The following is a 19,857-nucleotide window of genomic DNA, read 5'->3' as shown; positions in this document are numbered from 1 at the left end:
AGAGCAATCTCTTTCAAACAATAAGTCATGCTGGTGACATTGCATGTCAGAATGGAGACTGACTGAGTCATACTGGGAATTGTGCAAGTCATACTGGAGACTCTATACGCCATATTGGAAAGTTTTCGTTGCGCACTTGTGAAAGATAACATATCGTTAGCATGTTTTATGCTCCAATTGTCCTATGCAATGTTAAATAATGTCCTTATTGAGGTTAAATAAACCACTGGCGCAAATTGCATATTGTTTTTATTTAGGTAAAGTAAGCCTATAGCCCAAATTACGTAATAGCTTTATTGAGGTAACAGCCGACTGGTCAGAATTATAATGTCTTTTTTGAAGTAAAATAGGTCACTGGCCAAAATTACATAATGTCTTTATTGCGGTAAAATATGCCATTGGCCAAAATTACGTGATGTCTTTATTGAGGTAAAATAGGTCCCTGGCCTAAATTACATAATGTCTGATTTAAAACAAAAAGGCCACTGGCCTAAATTATAATGGCTTTATTGAAGTAAAAGAGTCCACTAGCCCAAATTACATAATATCTTTATTGACGTACAATAGATAACTGACCCAAATTACATAGTGTCTTCATTGAGGTAAAATAGGCCACTGGTCCAAATTACATGGTGTATTCATTGAGGTAAAATAGGCCACAGGTCCAAATTACATAGTGTCTTCATTGAGGTAAAATAGGCCACTGGTCCAAATTACACAATTTCTTACGTAAAGAGTGAATACGTGCATTGGCTTAATTTTACAATCCAAACACAACCGTGTCCGTTAAATAATGTGTAGTGTCCAGCGTCTCTAGACTTTCTTTTTACCGTTTCCCATTTCGCCATCCAACTGAGGCATATTTGGTTTTAAAGTGTGTTACAAATTTACGGTCTTGCCATTTGTTTACGACAGTAAAAGTGATTTATTTAATTGAATGGCGTTCTACTAAAAGTCACCGTTTTTACCGCAATACATACTACTGGCGAAAATGAAAGGTTAAGTGCGTATACATGTCAAATTCGGAAGGAAGGGTACGTCTGTGTTGTGGTCAAGGTAAAATAATATTCTTAATCTGCGTCATCTCTTATATTGAAATCAACAAGGATGACGCGATTGTCTGCTTTAGGTTCTTCTACGAAACTAGACCTCACATCTTCATTATTATTCTCATCTGGTTTGCCATGGTGGATTTATATAACTACAAGTCTTTACAAATATTACTCTTGATCTCATTGGCTTAATCATGGTGAATGAATACGACTATAAGTCCTCATACATGTTATTATTCGTCTCATCTAGTAAAGGTCATGGTGGATGCATATGTCTACAAGTCTTCATACCTGTTATCCTTCATCTCATCTGGCTTGGTCATGGTGGATTCATATGTCTACAAGTCTTCATAAATATTATTCTTGATTTCATTGGCTTAATCATGGTGAATGAATACGACTATAAGTCCTCATACATGTTACTATTCGTCTCATCTAGTAAAGGTCATGGTGGATGCATATGTCTACAAGTCTTAATAAATATTATCCTTTATCTCATTGGCTACTAGTATGGGTTTTACCTTTGACAGGGAATACAGTACTTCCAAGGATAAAGTGAAGCAGCCAGTGTTTATGATAACACTTCAAGCTATTGAGTTGAAAAGTGTGATCTTAACCTATGTTTCTCAGGGGGTTGCCAAGAGCCACTGCTGATTAATTTTATTTAGTAGGAAACTGGCTGGATAAGGCGATACTATTATGATTTTCCTATGATTTGGACTTCAATGAGGAAACGTGGCATAGAATCACCCTCAATCTCGTCCAGACATGTCTGAGTCCAATTGCATAACAATGTCGATTCGTCTGGAGATGAATATGGATACACTAGATGGTAAGTAGGTCCTTATGTATCTGAATACAATATATGTAATCAGATCCTTCTGTATCTGGATAAAATAGAAGGTAATCAGGTCATTTTGTATTTAGATGCAATAGATGGTAATCATGTCCTTCTGTATCTGGATCCAATAGATGGTAATCATGTCCTTCTGTATCTGGATGCAATAGATGGTAATCGTGTAATTTTGTATCTGGATGGAATAGAAGTATCAGGTCCTTTTGTATCTGGATGCAATAGATGGTAATCATGTCGTTCTGTATCTGGATGCAATAGATGGTAATCAGGTCCTTTTGTATCTGGATGCAATATATGGTAATCGTATAATTTTGTATCTGGATGCAATGCATGGTAATCATGTCCTTCTGTATCTGGATACAATAGATGGTAATCAGGTCCTTATGTATCTGGATGCAATAGATGGTAATCATGTCCTTCTGTATCTGCATGCAATAGATGGTAATCAGGTCCTTTTGTATATGGATGCAATAGATGGTAATCAGGTCCTTTTGTATATGGATGCAATCTGGTAATCATGTCCTTCTGCATCTGGATGCAACAGATGGTAATCGTGTAATTTTGTATCTGGATGCAATAGATGGTAATCAGGTCCTTCTGCATCTGGATACAATAGATGACAATCATGTCCTTTTGTATCTGGATGCAATAGATGGTAATCAGCTTCTTTTGTATCTGGATGCAATAGATGACAATCAGGTTATTTTGTATCTGGATGCAATAGATGGTAATCATGTCCTTCTGTATCTGGATGCAATAGATGGTAATCATATCCTTCTGTATCCGAGCTTATGACATCATCTATCCATACAGCTATTTATTTTGCCTTAAGAGCCAAGAGGATGGGATGATTAGGTTGTGGTGAGGATGCTCATATTTCTTTCTAACTCTGTACTTTCCATGCCTAAATCAACATGTTACTCGGTACTATCCATGCCTAAATCAACATGTTACTCGGTACTTTCCATGCCTAAATTAACATGTTACTCGGTACTATCCATGCCTAAATCAACATTTTTCTCGGTACTTTCCATGCCTAAATCAACATGTTACTCGGTACTTTCCATACTTAAATCAACATGTTACTCGGTACTTTCCATACCTAAATCAACATTTTTCTCGGTACTTTCCATACTTAAATCAACATGTTACTCGGTACTATCCATGCCTAAATCAACATGTTACTCGGTACTATCCATGCCTAAATCAACATATTACTCGGTACTTTCCATGTCCTAAATCAACATGCTACTCGGTACTTTCCATACTTAAATCAACATGTTACTCGTTACTTTCCAAGCCTAAATCAACATGTTATTCTGTACTTTCTGTGTCCTAAATCAACATGTTACTCGGTACTTTCCGTGTTCTAAATCATCATGTTCCTTGAACATGTTATTCGGTACACATTATGTGTTAAATCACAATTTAAATGGCGATAAACAAGAAATACATTTATTTGCCCACGTCTACTTATCGATTTTGTAATAAAATAGAAATAGTTTCGTTCAATAGATTTATTTTACATTGCAAACAGTGCGTGCTTTAACAGTCCAGCAATAAATGACTTTATTCATATGACAAGACCTTAACAAATAAACTCGTTGCATATTGAAGAGCAAACAAATTTAATATATATTTAGATATTGTTGAATAATATATTGGATATATTAAGAAAAAGATAAAAAGGTCTAGTCGAACGGGTCAGATGTTAATTTATCCCTCGTCGACCTATTTGTAGGCAATAGGTAGGTATAAATGTATCATATAAAAAAATTCATCTATATCAACTCCCATTGGGATTTAGAACCAGATTAATTCTGGTGCATATTTAAGCCTAGTTTTTTATTGTTTTTTATCTAGGGTCAAACGAATAGATGAATAAATTCAGGGAATGGTCAACAGGGTATCTAGAAGCTCTGCAGTTTCATTATCAAATACCGAGGGATAGTGTTGCTGTATACGTTGCTGTGACATTATGCATATAAACTACTCATGTGTGTTACGTTTGAGGTAAATGTCTTCGGATTACTTTAATTACGCTTTCAGGCTTTTGTATGTCAGTGTTGAGATAAGTCTTCTAATTTTAAATTTTCTTTAGCGGTTTGTTAACAAACATTAGCATCGTTGATTACATATGTGTTGCGTTTACTACTCAATATGTACCAGGCTGGTAGCTATCAAACGTTCACATCAATGATTCGGTATGTGTAGAGTTTAATGTTCTACATGTGCCAGGCAAATATATGGTTTTAACTACACAATTGTCATTTTCAACAGCATAAACATGACTTCGTCTTGCAAAGGACGTGATCATCATGATGAAAGATAGCTATGGTAAATGCCTTAGTCTTACAAAGGACGTGATAATCCTGATGAGAGAAAGATATGGCATATGCCTTAGTCTTACAACGGGAGTGGTCATTCTGATGAAAGAGAGCTATGGCATATGTCTTAGTCTTACAAATGGAGTGGTCATCCTGATGAAAGAGAGCTATGATATATGTCTTAGTCTTCCAAAGGTACTAGTCATCCTGATGAGAGAGAGCTATGGCAAATGCCTTAGTCTTACAAAGGACATCATCATCCTGATGAAAGAGAGATATGGTAAATGCTTTAGTCTTACAAAGGGATTGATCATCCTGATGAGAGAGAGATATGGCAAATGTCTTAGTCTTACAAAGGGAGTGATCATCCTGATAAAAGAGAGCTATGGTATATGGAAACTTCCGGCTATTTGGATACGATAGAAGAAAATTATTGTATTGCATAACAAAGTATATTGACGTAAAAATTCAGACAAATGGTTAAGGATACTGACATTGTTCAGATTCTAATTTATCCATTAACGTGACGTATTTTCCTTTTTTTATGTCACCGACCGTACCAATCATTCAATTCTTTATTTTTAATTCCGTCAGAATAAAATATCTCATGCTTTCCAAATTGTATAACCATATGCTTATACTTCAAAGAAGAAAGAAGGCAACGACGAATTGTGAAACGGCGAGTCAAAAGAGACAATTGCATGTCATTCTTTATGCAAATCTAATTATCTTACGACGATTATGATTGAACAACGAGGTAGTTCCGTAGTTCAATCTTGCATGATATTTCGACGTAAGCTCTAAATTGTGCTTTGATTTGAAATAGATTTGATACTTTTTTGCACAACGATTGAATCAATCATCTGTGTGGCAAAAGGTACTGGTCTTGTTACCATTCTTGTAAAAGTTAAGTCTGTTTAATTATTTTAACTGTTTTGAAACATCATCTTCAAATGGCAGGAACAAAATCTAAAAACATGTTGCAGTCTATAAGACGTGAATAACCTTAAGATAATTCAAGTATTTCTTTAACGTTTGTGCGCAACTTTTGGTTAGTCAGTGGGAAAATGCTTCCGCTTCCTTTGATATATAAGTTAGAAATAGAGGTAACCTTTATGACGAAAATATATCTGGCCGATGCGACACACATTGTATGTTCTGAAAAATTATAATTTGGTGGCTGAACTCTTTTAATTGTAAAAGTTTAAAATAGCATTTTAGGTCCACTTGTTAATTATAATTGTATTACAGGAAGACTGTCTACAAATGTGGTCAATGGAGTACCAGTCTTGTTCAGTGGTAGTCATCCGGTCATGCAAGCCATGAATCAATGGAGTGGAATAAAACTTCAGGCTGGAGATAAATATGTAATTTCTAACTACAAAACAGATTTCATTTTCTGGTAGGTTAGACGGAAAGGCTCACAATCGGTGACGCGAATTTGCACGTTATTTGAATGACACAAAGTTCCACCGATCATAAAGCAGGCATGTCCTCGAGATGATTTTTGTTACTGCAGTGAGCTCAGTCGTAATGGACGGTGATCAGATCGAGCCGCTTATCAATTGTTTCTGGATTTGTATTATCTTGCAAATGGACATTTTTCTTCTGATGGTTGAATTTAAAGGTCCTCACAAATGTGCCTTTTCCCATTAAATCCTAGTGGTATGCGTACGAAATTGTTATACATATGGTTTCGCAAATTAAATATTCTCCAACATCAACACTCTAACCAGATTTTCGTCCGCAAAGCTTGTGTACATTAATCATGTAAAGTTTAAGCGGCCATCAAACGCAGTTTTCAAGAGTATGCTAAGAAATTCATGATTATCTTTATGTTATAGAACATTCATATTAAGATAAGTATTTCAGTTGAAGTTTTACACTTTATTAATAAATTTATATAAAAAAATACATGAATAAGATGTGTGTGTTTGTGTCTCATTTTTGAAACAGAAAGATTCACTTTGATATTCCTTCAAAATGTAACAGCATAAATGATAACTGAGCACTGCTTTAAACGCACAATATATATATATATATATATATATATATATATATATATATATATATATATATATATATATATATATATATATATATATATATATATATATATATATATATATATATATATATATCAATTGTGCATCTTCTTTGTCTATCGAATTGCATTCTGTTTAAACCCTCATAAATTACAAACATAATTATCAGAAATAGGTAATATCAAAAATGTCTAGATTTGTATACATACTTCTATATTAAATTAAGTACGTCCTATACAGAAGCTATTGAATATTTAATATTTTTGAATGCTGGTCACACTTTCTTTTTTTAACATCTCTTTAATTTACTTTCGTTACGTAAGTGTTCCATTTGAAAAACTACATTTTCTTGTATGTTCAATAGCTAAGTCCAGACCGAGTATCACACCTACATTATAACTTTCTTTCTCCAACAGATGACATGTTCTATGACATTTATGTGCAATATGAAAATAATTTACATCTATAACGTAATTCATATAGTCACCATCATCATTATCGTCGTCGTCATCGTTGGTCGTCACTGAGCACTTAATTTAAATTCTTAATTGCAATAAAGATAAATGCATGCCTACTTGTTTTTTTTCCAGGTTCCATTTCTACTGCTGACACCCGAATTAGACAAGCAACTGTAGGCATCACAGGCGCCTCTAAGGGGTTGAACATTTTTAAGACTGTAATCCATTCCTGCAGTGATGCAATTCGAATATATAATGGGTTGGAAAATAGCAACATTTCTGTGATAATCGAATCGAGGCTTGTGTTTAATGAACGAGGGATCGTTCTGCATGGTAGTAATGCTGTCCCCTATATTACCAAAGAGAAAACAGAAATCATGTTGAATATAAAGAGTGGAGTTGTTGTGGAAAACTGGGACAGTACATCGCAAGATCCTTCAGCTACAACAAAATTGAACCTGATTAGCTGCAAATTAAGCAGGAATTCACAACATGGACTTGAAATATCTCAATCTAACCCAGGGTATATTCGGGTTGAAAATTGTTCTTTTGAACAAAATTCGCAGCAAGGAATATTTGTTTACTGGTGGTACAGTTATGGCAATAGCATGAACATAACGGTATCTACTTCAAACTTTTATGGCAATGGTGGGCGAGGAATATATATTTATCAAGACTACATTGACTCATATGCTCTTATTTTAAACAATAATAACTTCACGGGAAATCTAAATGAGACAGTGTATATGTACGTTAATCCTGCATACGACCGAACTAACTTTATTACAATTATGGAAAATGTATTTTCGTTTAGCCCTGGACAGATTTATCCCCTTCAATTTGAAAATACAAGAAGGATGGAGTTTCAATTTCAGAATAACACTTGTTTGGATTCTTCTGCTTGTCTAATTATAAAGAGCAGTATTGATACGAAGGCAGTCATCACGTACAATCGATTTAAGAACATATACGGGCTTTCAAACAGTGTCGTAAGTTCCGATAAGGCTGTACTTATTTTCACGAACAATAAGGTAGAAAATTGCAGTACGTCGACTCTTCTTGAAATCGGAAGTGGCTTTGATCATGTCATAAAGCACAATAACTTTACTTCAAACAGTGGCATATCGTGTCTTCTTAAAGTTATGACCATATTTGATAAAGACAAGTTTATCTTGGCTCCTGAAAATTATTGGGGAGACACTAACATTACAACAATAAAGCAGAAAATATGTGACTTTTATTTAAACGTTACGGTGGCACGTGTCAAATTGCAGTTTTATTTTGCAGACCCTTCCATGGAGAATTGGACTCTCACACACATAGATAACGAGATAAATTTGATGATATTCCACAGTTATTGAATGGTTCTTTCTTGTATGGAGGCATTATTACAGGCACACTAGACGGGGAAGACCAAGTAAATACCCCAGTACTTGTAAACCGGAGTATTCTAATAGAAGAGGAAGGAATGCTATGGATCCCTGGAAACAACGTATCGTTTACAGAGAATAGGGGAATCGCTGTCAAAGGTTTATATATTTGTTTTATATAATCAATTGTGCATTAATTCAAGTATTTCCGAGGAAAATATTATTTTATTATTTGGGTTAGTTATTATAATCGAAACTGAACTATTTACAATATCTTTGCAAGCTCGAATGCAAAATGTATCAAATATTTGTCATTTGGTCCAATATGTAATGAAATATAATAGAACCAAACATCCTCAAAGTAATCACTTTGCATTGCTGAACACGAATGGATACAATACTGTTTTATATGTATGGTCCTTCATGCGAACGACTTTGCAGTTAATTAAAGCCGTGATTATTAAGCTCATTTTTATTATCGTTTTACTAAATTTATATTTATTTTGCTATTTTTTTGTTGTCTTTATATGTATTATTATTATTATTATTATTATTATTAAGGTCAGTTATTCGTTGGCAGTAACACCAGCTTGGTCAATATTACAACTCTTCGATCAAATACAACTGGCCAAGTCTGGAAAGGTATCACCTTGCATGGAGGACGTAAGTAGAAATCTTCGCATTTTCCCTTGTATCACTTACAATAATATAAGTGTGGCCATCTGCAACTCGATCCTCTGTTTGCAAAATACACTTGAATGTTTTGTCTTTTAAACAAACAACAAAATTATTTTATACGAGAAAAGCCATAGGAGTCAATAATTTCTGTTACATTCTTAGTCGTGTTCTAGAAACAAATTACCTGTTAATATTTGGCTTTGTTTCTTCTCAAATATGTTACACTATCATAATTCCTTAAGAGAACCACTACCTCCACGACAATACAACACTATCAAATATTGCATTTTACTGAACGGAGGTAACCGTGGCTGCCGACCTATATGGCGGTCGGACAGATCTATCTCCCCTTACTTATAAGACTTGCCGGCAAAACCTAAGAATATGTCAGTTGTTATTTCCACTCAGGCCAAGAAGCACGCTCCCGTCACGAGAGCCCTCGCAAAAGCCATAATTCACGTGGACAATAAGCCATTAGAAGTATGGGGAGATTTTCACTTCTAAAGAAAGTGTCCCCCATCAAACGTTATCTTTTCCTATCCCTACAAAGTACTGCCTCAATCATTTGCTAACACGTTGTCGTAGTCACAGATTTGGGTTTATGCACTTGAAGCATAAGTAGCTTCACCTTAAGTGCGGGATATAATTATTTTACGCACGTGCAAGTCTCAAGCGCTTATAAAAACTTATAAAATATAGTAATGCCATTAATAACAGGTACATATTGGTGAGATTTTGTTCCAAGGTATCCGTAGCGTCCGGACGTCAACTTCAACGTTTTTACTTGTACAAGCCTACTGTGGGCCTTTTTTCTGCAGGCAATTGCCTCATTTCGGACAATGACGCAAATACTATGTAAGTATCTGAAACGGAGTCTGAGTTGCTCTTATGTGAAGCGTTTTAGTGTGATATAGAAACTTGTGTTATTGCTTCCCCTCTGGTCGGACAAGTAAAGGGAAGATTTATACGCCTGGTTCCTATAAGCGAAACTTGAGTCATCTTTCTCTCCAGAAACTTTTGATCATATTTAAAGAGAACTTTGTCACTCGCACGGGTAGCCTATGTGACTTCGCAACTCTCCTTACGTATGTATAATTTATTGTCAAATTTCCTTAGCCACGACATCCTTCACCTCGAAATGCCATACTTCAACGATTCTACCTGTGTATACGGTTCCAGACCTTCCCTACAGGTAGCATTGTAACTGCGATCGTATCTTACCACTATCACATTTTTACAGGTAACTGTCATACCAAATACTTATAAAAATGGTACTAACAGCTTCCTCGCTTGGCGCTCAGTATTAAGAGGTTAGTGTTATGACTGGCCAACCTGGTGACAGGATAATGTGACTGGGTGGGACATCATGCTACATGTCTGAGGCATGATGGGTCACTGTTCGACACCACTACAACGTACTGAAGATAATGTAGCAACATGACTGTAAAGGCGTTAATGATATGTTAAAAGATCAAAATCACACACAAAATCACACTTAACAAATATTCGAACAGAATACATGGATCAAACATCATACAACCCATCCCAACGGATAATCTTAACGTTATCCTTCTCAATGGATGGCCTACGTCCGCTGAGACCGATCTTGGTCATATTATATGGATCACGAAACATCAATATTACGGGCTCGGTCACTAACAACTCGGCTTCCGGTACGTCGAACCGAACTTTTGTAGATATTTTCATTGAACAGTGTAAACCCTCATACCACCTCAAGACACCCATTCCTCACGATGACATGAATAGTTACTTACGCTTCAACCAACGTCGCTTCGCAATAATTCAAAACTCTGCCACGAGGAGTAACTCTTTACTCAGCGACTCTCACGAATACACGGTTTCTAATCCAAGGCGTTCTACGCGTTTTGAAAGCGACAGACCTCACAACTCTTCTTCAGCTAAGTCCAACGAATTATCGGGGACATTAGCTTCACCTGATGCAACCAAGTTGATATTGCTTTATATGCACTATCAGATGACAATGGAAGATATAGATTTCCGAACCTTCATTGAGGACGTTATCCACTTTTGAGTGCTGAAGATTTGTCATCCTCCTCCTCACACATCAGCAACCTAAATAGAACTTCAGCAGCTCTTGACCTGACAACCTTCTGACTAGCCTCCTTCATCAATTTGTCCTTATTTATACATATGCAACGCACCAGTATTTCATTTGGACCACCACCAGTTGACAGTGATATCAACAATTAGGGTATGACAAAGGCACAATACATACATATGACCATGATGGCCATTGATGACGCTTTTCATTTAGTGTGTAAAATAGTTGTCGTGGTTTCGAATTTGGATATTAGTCTCTAAGGCTATTTTCCAACAGGCTCAACATAGCCTATCTTCTCCCACTTTGAATATCTTAGGTTATGCATTGGAGTCGGCCTCACGAATAGCATTTGTACGTAACAGAGCAGCTCATAACAATTTATGCAGTGCATTAACCTCATCTACAGATTTACGACTAGAGGAATGCAACTTAGTGATCTTTGCCTGCACTTTCCTGAAGGACCGCCATAAGTCCATGCTGAGAGCACATCCTGTTTCCTCTGACCTTCTTTTTCACGGCCAGATTGGTGAAGTCTACAAACATCCATGGAGACCAATTCCGCTTTCTGCCACAACAACAGCGTCGATATAGGGTTAGTGTGGGAAATCAAGAAAACGATCCAATTCCAAGTTATTGGACACAAACCTCTTAAAAAGTTCTACTGACGCTTTACCCAGCGAAAGCCACAATTCTCGCATACAATAACGGATTTAGCACCGAGAGGGTTCTATCATTTTTTCTAGACTTATTTTGATTCCAGATACAAACGGCGCTATTCCTCTGGTCATTACCCTACACGCCCTCAATTACATTTTCCGCGCCCCTTGGTTCTCTGTGGAAACACATCAGCGTATTTTGAATACCCTCCACGAAAGAGACTTCTCCATCAGCGTGACTTTGAACGGTGTATCCCTTCATGTCCCTATTAAAAAGACTTCCATGCGTTGATGCGGATCGCCTACAAATCCGTCTATCAATTCAGAGCACTGCCACTTGGGATTAGCAGCGACCCTAGGGCTTAACTTGTCCTATGAATCAAGCAATGGTGCATATTCCAAGTTATTTCTATGTTTGCATCATCACGTTACATGGACAACATCATGCAGAAAAGTCAAAGAGTTGGATCTAACAAGAGATGATATCCCCATTTACCAATACTGACTTCTCGTCAACAAGGCAATATCCAACCTAGTACCAACAATTTCGGCACCTAGGCATAGAATTTAACATAAAAACAATATGTTTCGTTACCTCAATATCGGGCGTTGTAATCTGAACCATGGTAGTACCTTCACTTTCGAGAAATGATATACGCACGGGACTGTTTTGCCAGCTAGGCTTTATCAATGTGGCCACGGACTTCATGGTCTTAGATCGCCTTCCTGTACGCCCATTGTAAATGAATCTTTTGCCCGAATGGAGGCCACACTCTCACCATCCACACACAACTGGATCACAATATGCTACTTTGGAGCAATATAACTTCGTTCACGTTGAGTATACGTCTACCAGTGTAGCCTCCCTAAATCAAAGTCTGTACCGATGCAAGTGCTTGAAGGCTAGGGAGTCCACCTCCAACCGCCGTTTCTGCATGCTTTCCCTTGGTACGAAATCTTTATATCAGTCAGTTCATTAAAATACACCATTTTCAAAACCATTCATTCGTTGCAGATTTATTTGCATGGCAAAGGAGTTACCATTCTCTCCTACACTTCTACGGTAGAGATTTCTCTTAAAAGAAAAGGAGGAACCACATTCTACAGTGGTTACGTATCACAAAAGACAATGATGAACCAAGACCCGAGACTTTTGCATTGTGGTTGGGGATTTCTGAATTCAGCCAACAACAAATCCACGTAAAACTGTGCCCTATCCCAGGACTCCTAACGTAATAGACGAAGCCTTGTACTGGAACAATTCATTACTAAAGATATAATGGTCTTTTCATTTCTCGCTTTTAGTACGGATATGTACCAGATGGGACTGACCTTTGGCTGATCTGTTATCGACAAAGTGGAAAAACAAATCCCAACTTTCATATTTCCAGTCCCTGACTCAAAGACCGAGCAGGCGAATTTATATTGATAGTTTGTTATACGCTACCTTCCAACATCTTTTGCTTTCAAAAATTGATAAAGAAAGCAGGAGATTTGTAGTTTAGCCTTATCTTCATTGCACCACTCGGATGGAAGAAATCGTAAAACAAGGACCTCATCAATGTCGGAAAGGGATGATATAGTATAATCTTTATCCGATTCTGAATATGTCACCAGGTCGATCAACAGCTTCATAAGATTCGTCTTCACGACGTCCGCTGAATTTGCGGGGCTAAATGTTTCCCTATTTGAAGAATCGTCCCCGTAGATGGAGTCCCCTGAAGTTGAGTTTCCAAGAATCTCTCTCGCTTAGCACAGTGGATCGAATATGGTATCTCATAGGCAAAGGGATGCATCTCCCTCCGCCTCTTACTTATTTTCCTAAAATAATAAGAGTTCGGACTGGTTCGTTGTGCAGTAAACATTATGCGATGTTGCCCGGCCGGCTACTCTTCATGTTGATGTGGAGCTCTTTAAACCATATCACCTACTGTGTACAACTGTCCTCTGCCAAATTTCCCCGGTGGACTACAGGCGCTGAACGTTGCTGATGATGACGTTGTTAAATGGCTGAGCATGCAATGCACACGATAATATTTATAATGTATTTAAAGCCGAAACCAATTTCTCCTTGTAAAATATGTTTCTTCGACAATACTTAATTATAATATACATTCACCAACCCATTCTCCTCGCAGTTACATCCATAGAGAGCATGCCTTCCGCTCCGATAGCGACTGATGTATTATTAGGCTTCGCCGCAAGTTTTGTACCTAACGAGAGATAACTCTGCCCGACCGTCAGATAGGACGGCAGAAAACGTTTAGCTCTCCTGGACTAAGAGCAGTATCGGGAAGGGGGTGGGCTTGATTTGGGAATTACTAGTAAGTTACCTAACGTATTATAATTGGGTAAGTATTCTCTAACAATTAATTACACAAGTGAAGTGTTAATACGAAATTGTTAAAACCGGCCACACTGCAATTAATAATTTCAACGATTACAAATTAATTTATGAAATAGATCCCTATTTATACTAGCATACCTTTGAGATTTATTATATATTTATGAAAGCAAAGGACGTCGACTTGATTGGAAGCTTTCCTTATTTGGGTCCATGTGATAAAAGAATCTCTAACTCTAATAATGATACAGTTTACGAATTAGTATACAGTAATACCACACTGATTTTGCACAAAATGTATATCCATCCTATATAATGCCTCATGATGTGTGTTTGTTATAATTAATATAGATTTTCGTACTATTAATGGAACTATCCGTCAGATCTATCAGTTTTCATTGTGTAGCGTCTGTTCAGTAGATATTTTAACATCTTACTTTAGGTAATATAGGACAATGGTTATTTACTCAACGTGTTTTCAGTTTCAATGCTAAATTATATATCTTTGGCAAGTATATAGTCTAGTCGTACTCAATAACAGACAATAAACATGACCGTCATTAGTCGCTTAATTTCGGTTCGTATTAATCATTAATTTGTCCCGAAATTTCCATCGTCTCTAAACGTAAGTGAGCAAGAAGAAGAACAAGAAGAATGAAATATCTGTATGTTTGGGAATATCACATTCATAAGTGAGACACATTTGAATTAGTGAGAAAAGGATCCACTTCAGTAACGATATTGGCGCATAGGCGATGACGTATTTTCCCCCACTAACTGCAGTATGTCGAATTAGAGATGAAATATATTGTCTTTAAATGATCTATATGTAACTTACAAAATAAACAATGATTTGCTTTGTTTATATATTTTTGTAGGCGGGGTCAGGAGCGGAAACTATGTTTGTATTTCAATTCTCGAAATTTGTTATTATTGTTATTATTATTATTAATATTATTATTATTAGTAGTAGTAGTAGTAGTATTTTTATTGAACCGTATATTGTATATATTTTTCCAAGAATAAGTGTAATAGCAGTAGCTTTGTTTCCACTTTCTAATGCCGTTTTAATTCACAATCAACCTGTTTTGAAGTACAAATATAAATAATATGCAATTATTGCTGGTGTGAAAAAATCATCTCAGTTGAATTCAGGTATATTAAACGTAACATTTGAGTACTAATGTACCTTACATATTCACTACGGAATTGAACACCTGATGAAACTATGACCCATACAATATTGCGATTTATTCTTACGGTTATATGTAGGAAATTATATTATCCAAATTTGAACAGAAATTAAATCTACGTCAATACATCACTCGTTGAAAGACAGTCAAGGAAATTATGTTTATATAAAGACAAACTTTTATAACGCATGATGAGAAATAACCTTTCTATTGACAGACATTATATAGAGAGGGTGGTTATTTTCTAAATTTACCTACTAAATCACATTTTAACTCGTCAGTAAAAACACGATACTAACCCAAATGTTAGTTTCTGTGTTTATTATTATCAGCAATATTTCTTTGTCGAATTGTGCAACTTACTTTGATAGCAAATTTATTTTCAGGACTGATATTGACGAATACAAACATCAGGGGCGTAAGTGAAGCTATCACTGTGAACTCACTTAACATTAAAACCCAGACAGGCATCAATGCATCAGAGAATGTCACCACCGTAAAATCGGTATTTTCATCATCCAACTACTTGGAAGTTCGAGGCACCTACGCAAGCGATTCTGGCACCTTCATCAATGTACCGGGTCTAAATGGAGACTTGAGTATTCTAATAGATTCATCACGTTTTAATTTGAACAGACAGACAGTGCTAATTGAGCTGAATGATACACAGAATATGTATATTCATCTCTTTAATAGCACATTTCAAAGTAGCACATCCAATATCATAAGCATCACTGAACAAAGACCGCAGACAAATTTAACACAAGTTAATGTGGACATACAGGATAGTAGATTAAGTAGCATATCTAGTAATACGATATCGGTTTCTACTTGTTCTGTTCATTTTAGCTTTCGGACACATCGTAGCATTTTCTCCAGTTCATATTATATCATTTCCATTAATGCACACTCATCTAACACATTGGCTGCCCAAAACTCTTTTACTGCTAGTCAAAGAGCGTTCTTTTTTCAATTCTGCAGCAGACAGTTTGAAAATGTGAACGTTAGTCGGGTTATAAGTATTCAAAACAATACATTCTCAACATCATCTAATGGGGAGGATATTTATTACAACAGCTGGTATACAAATGTTGCAATACACACATTCAATATTCAGGATAATGTTTTTGCACAACCGGGAGTCACAAATAAACAAGGCTTTGTAGTCTACAGTCCATATTGGTACAACACAGCCAATAATTATTTCATTAGGGAAAATTCATTCTATGGGTATGGAACTGCTTTAAACTTCAGTGGAAAGGCAAATGAAATTCAGATATCCCATAATATGTTTTTCAATAATTCGTATGTTTTGAAACTAAACAGCAGAGATTACGGTACAGGGTTTGTAAATATTTCTGAGAACCGTATAGAACATAACAGTGCAGATGGAATCCTTCAGATTCAGCCTTCTGTGTCTGATGAGAACGTTCGAATTCATGTCGTCAACAACACATTTAAAAATAATACTGGCTCGGTAATTCAAGTGTCTTCTCCTTTTATACTTCTTAGACATAATTTATTCGCAAATCAGAATGCCAGTTACAACCTGAGAGTCATTCCTGACAGAGGAACTTCATTTGCAGGCAAGATTATTAATGCTTCTTTAAATTATTGGGAAACCGCGAATGTCAACATTATTGGAAAACAGATATATGACGCAACCTACGATGCATTGTTATTTGATGTCGTTTTCCGGCCATTTCTCGGCTCTGTCAACATATCTAACATTCAAGATGAAGACGCCGCATTCATAAGTCCCAACGGAGAAATAGGAGGCATGGTAAAGGAAAATATTTATTTGTCAATTGAAAAAAGCCCTTATTTGGTGACCTCGAACATTGAAATTAAAGAAGAGGGAACACTTACGTTCGGTACTGGAGTAATCTTAAAATTTAAAGCGAATCTTGGAATATCTGTCTTTGGTAAGTAAAACTGTAGATTGTATAATTTCAACTGCATTTGATGACCTTATAATTCAAACTGCTCCAATATTGGATTCTAATAGATTCTCTTTTATAAGTACGTTTTCCAATTATCATGCGTTCGTTATTTGACTATCGATGAATGTTTTCGATGTTTGCTTGGAAGTTCTCATGAATAGACAGACAGATACTCATAAATCATGTGTGGACTTGTTTTTCTATCTTGATTCTCCATCTGGTGATATTTACATTGCTATATATTGGTCCATTCTTGTTACTTGATAGTGACGGAATCCAGGACTCCGCAAAAATCATTTGTCGTGGATTACATTTTACTTTTCGTATCTAACTTAGGTCGAAATTGCACTCTGACATAACATAAAACTCTTACATTGTATGCATGCCCCGATCAAGTTTATGTCATTTATTATATTCTGATAAACAGTTGCTCTCTTATATTCCCTCCTGTAAACCGCCATATTACCCTTTTCAGTTTAAATTTCAGGATCTTTAATAGCTTTAGGTAATGCTTCACATCCAGTTCAGCTTTTCTCGGAAAGACATGACCAAAAATGGCGAGGCATAGAGTTCAAGCGAAATAGAGGTACAGTTACTGTTTCAATTTCTCTAATAATAGAGCAATTCAAGGTTATGAGATGGTAGTTAAGTTGTACTAGGTTATTTATCTTCCTTAGTTAGGATTAGATCATTTACTGTCAACATTTGTCCAATAATGCAACTAGAAATAAAAAGAGAAAAATGGTATGTCAGCGTGCAAAAATGAACAATGTGGTACAAACAATACTCTTCAGAAAGTGAATTAGACTTAATAATTGATAATTTTTCATAGTGTAAAATTTAAATAATATCAGCGTCATTCGATAAGTTTCAATGAATTTGAAATATGTAAATATAATCCCATTGGAGATGGTCAGGTCTTTTGAATTTGCGTTAAATGTGTTATCATTCTAGATCTCTCCATTAGATTCACGTGTTAGGCTTATGGGTTTATGCGGGTGAAGATGTTGCATCTAGCGGGAATGATTTAGTTTTAGATCCGTTCTGGATGCAAGCACTCTCAGGCTTCACATGCGGAGTTCGAGAGTGTAGAATATATATATATATATATATATATATATATATATATATATATATATATATATATATATATATATATATATATATATATATATATATACATACATACATACATACATACATACATACATACATACATACATATATATATATATATATATATATATATATATATATATATATATATATATATATATATATATATATGTGTGTGTGTGTGTGTGTGTGTGTGTGTGTGTGTGTGTGTATCTTCTCTATATTTGCAGGCAATGTAATGTCAACTTTACGCAGCATCCACGTTAACAATACGCTGAGTGGTGTCTCTATCAATGAAAATTTTTCAGAGATGAGTGGTATTGTATCCAACTTCTCACAAGAACATGGGTTTATCTTCACCACTACAAAGGATAACTCTTCTTACTATGAAATAAAGGTTAAAAATCTTATTGCTGCCAACAATACTAAAAGTGGCGTTCTCATCCGGTCAGAACAAATACCAATGAACTATCCAAGGATAGAGATTCAGACTTGTTTAGTACAAGGAAACACCGAAAGTGGATTTAGTGTCGAAGCAAATGCCACAGTAATCATTTCAAAATGCCATATTGTGGATAATTATTTGAGTGGAGTATACATAAACACTGGGGGAAAAGCCCACCTCTTCTCATCCATGCTGTCTCTGAACCATCAGTATGCTTTAAATGCTTACAGGCCCTATGAAGTCCTCATTGAATCTTGTAATGTGTCGAATCATAATTATGGCAGTTATGCTGAATGGGGAGCATGGAATACGCGGCAATATATAGAAATCTATCTTGATCAATCATCGCGTCTCAACGTGACCATGAAACGTAATCGATTCGTAAATAATACAGCGGACGGAATTCGTCTATACAAAACTTACTATACTAGTAGTGAATACTTTTATACTTTAGAACACAATACAGTTCAGAATGGCAATCGAACACTCTTAATTACGAATCAATCGTACTCGCACGCAAACGGTATCGGACACATTACGATTCGTAATAATACGTTCGGGAATATCACTGAATCTGTGTTTCAATTAGCATATATTGACATAGATAAAGTGTCTACCGTTTAGATAATGAACAACACTTTCAAAAACAGCATTACCGCAAACTTAATTGTCTTTACAGGAAATGTCGACGTTAGTTACAATGGTAATATTACCATTTATGAAAACAATTTTCTAGACAATAAAGTAAAGTCAACAATCGTGTTGAACACTTATTGCGATAATGTAACAATATCTAAAAATATTTTCAAAAATATAGGATGTGAATGTGAAGTAGTGAGACCAGACTTCAAAAGTACCTTTTCTCTTGATGCCAAATTCAACTTCTGGGGCGAATCAAAAGGGGAGAGGGTTGTAGAAAAGGTGTGCGGTTTTGAAAGAAACATGACAAAATCTTTCATTTACTATGTTCCATGTTATATTGATGTCAACATGCAAGTACAACTTGCACAGGAACAAGACACATTCAACCTAGATGGCGCCCTAGGAGGAGAAGTGACAGGAGTAGTCAATCTATTAAAGCAGATGTCACCATATAGCATTACTCGATCGATCATGTTGAGGTAAATCGTTCAACTTTCAATACGATGTTTGGATCAATGTATAACAAACTGTTTCTCTCGAACATTTTCATACAAATATTTTCAAAACTGTTTGTGTTTATAAATATATTTTATTTGAATTTTGACATGTGTAACTATTTGAACTGCGTTCTGTCTCAGTCGTAATAAAT

General features: G+C 35.8%; 1 pseudogene; it reads left to right on the top strand.

The window, feature by feature from the left end:
* The window catches only part of LOC149772570 (uncharacterized), a 75,105-nt pseudogene that overhangs the window by 3,087 nt on the left and 52,161 nt on the right, over window positions 1-19,857 (top strand).

This window comes from Sinohyriopsis cumingii, unplaced genomic scaffold (assembly GCF_028554795.1).
Source record: "Sinohyriopsis cumingii isolate HCF-2022 unplaced genomic scaffold, ASM2855479v2 utg001392l, whole genome shotgun sequence".
Taxonomy (NCBI): Eukaryota; Metazoa; Mollusca; class Bivalvia; order Unionida; family Unionidae; genus Sinohyriopsis; species Sinohyriopsis cumingii.
Note: the sequence above shows the minus strand (reverse complement) of the source record. Positions and strands in the feature narration are given on the sequence as shown.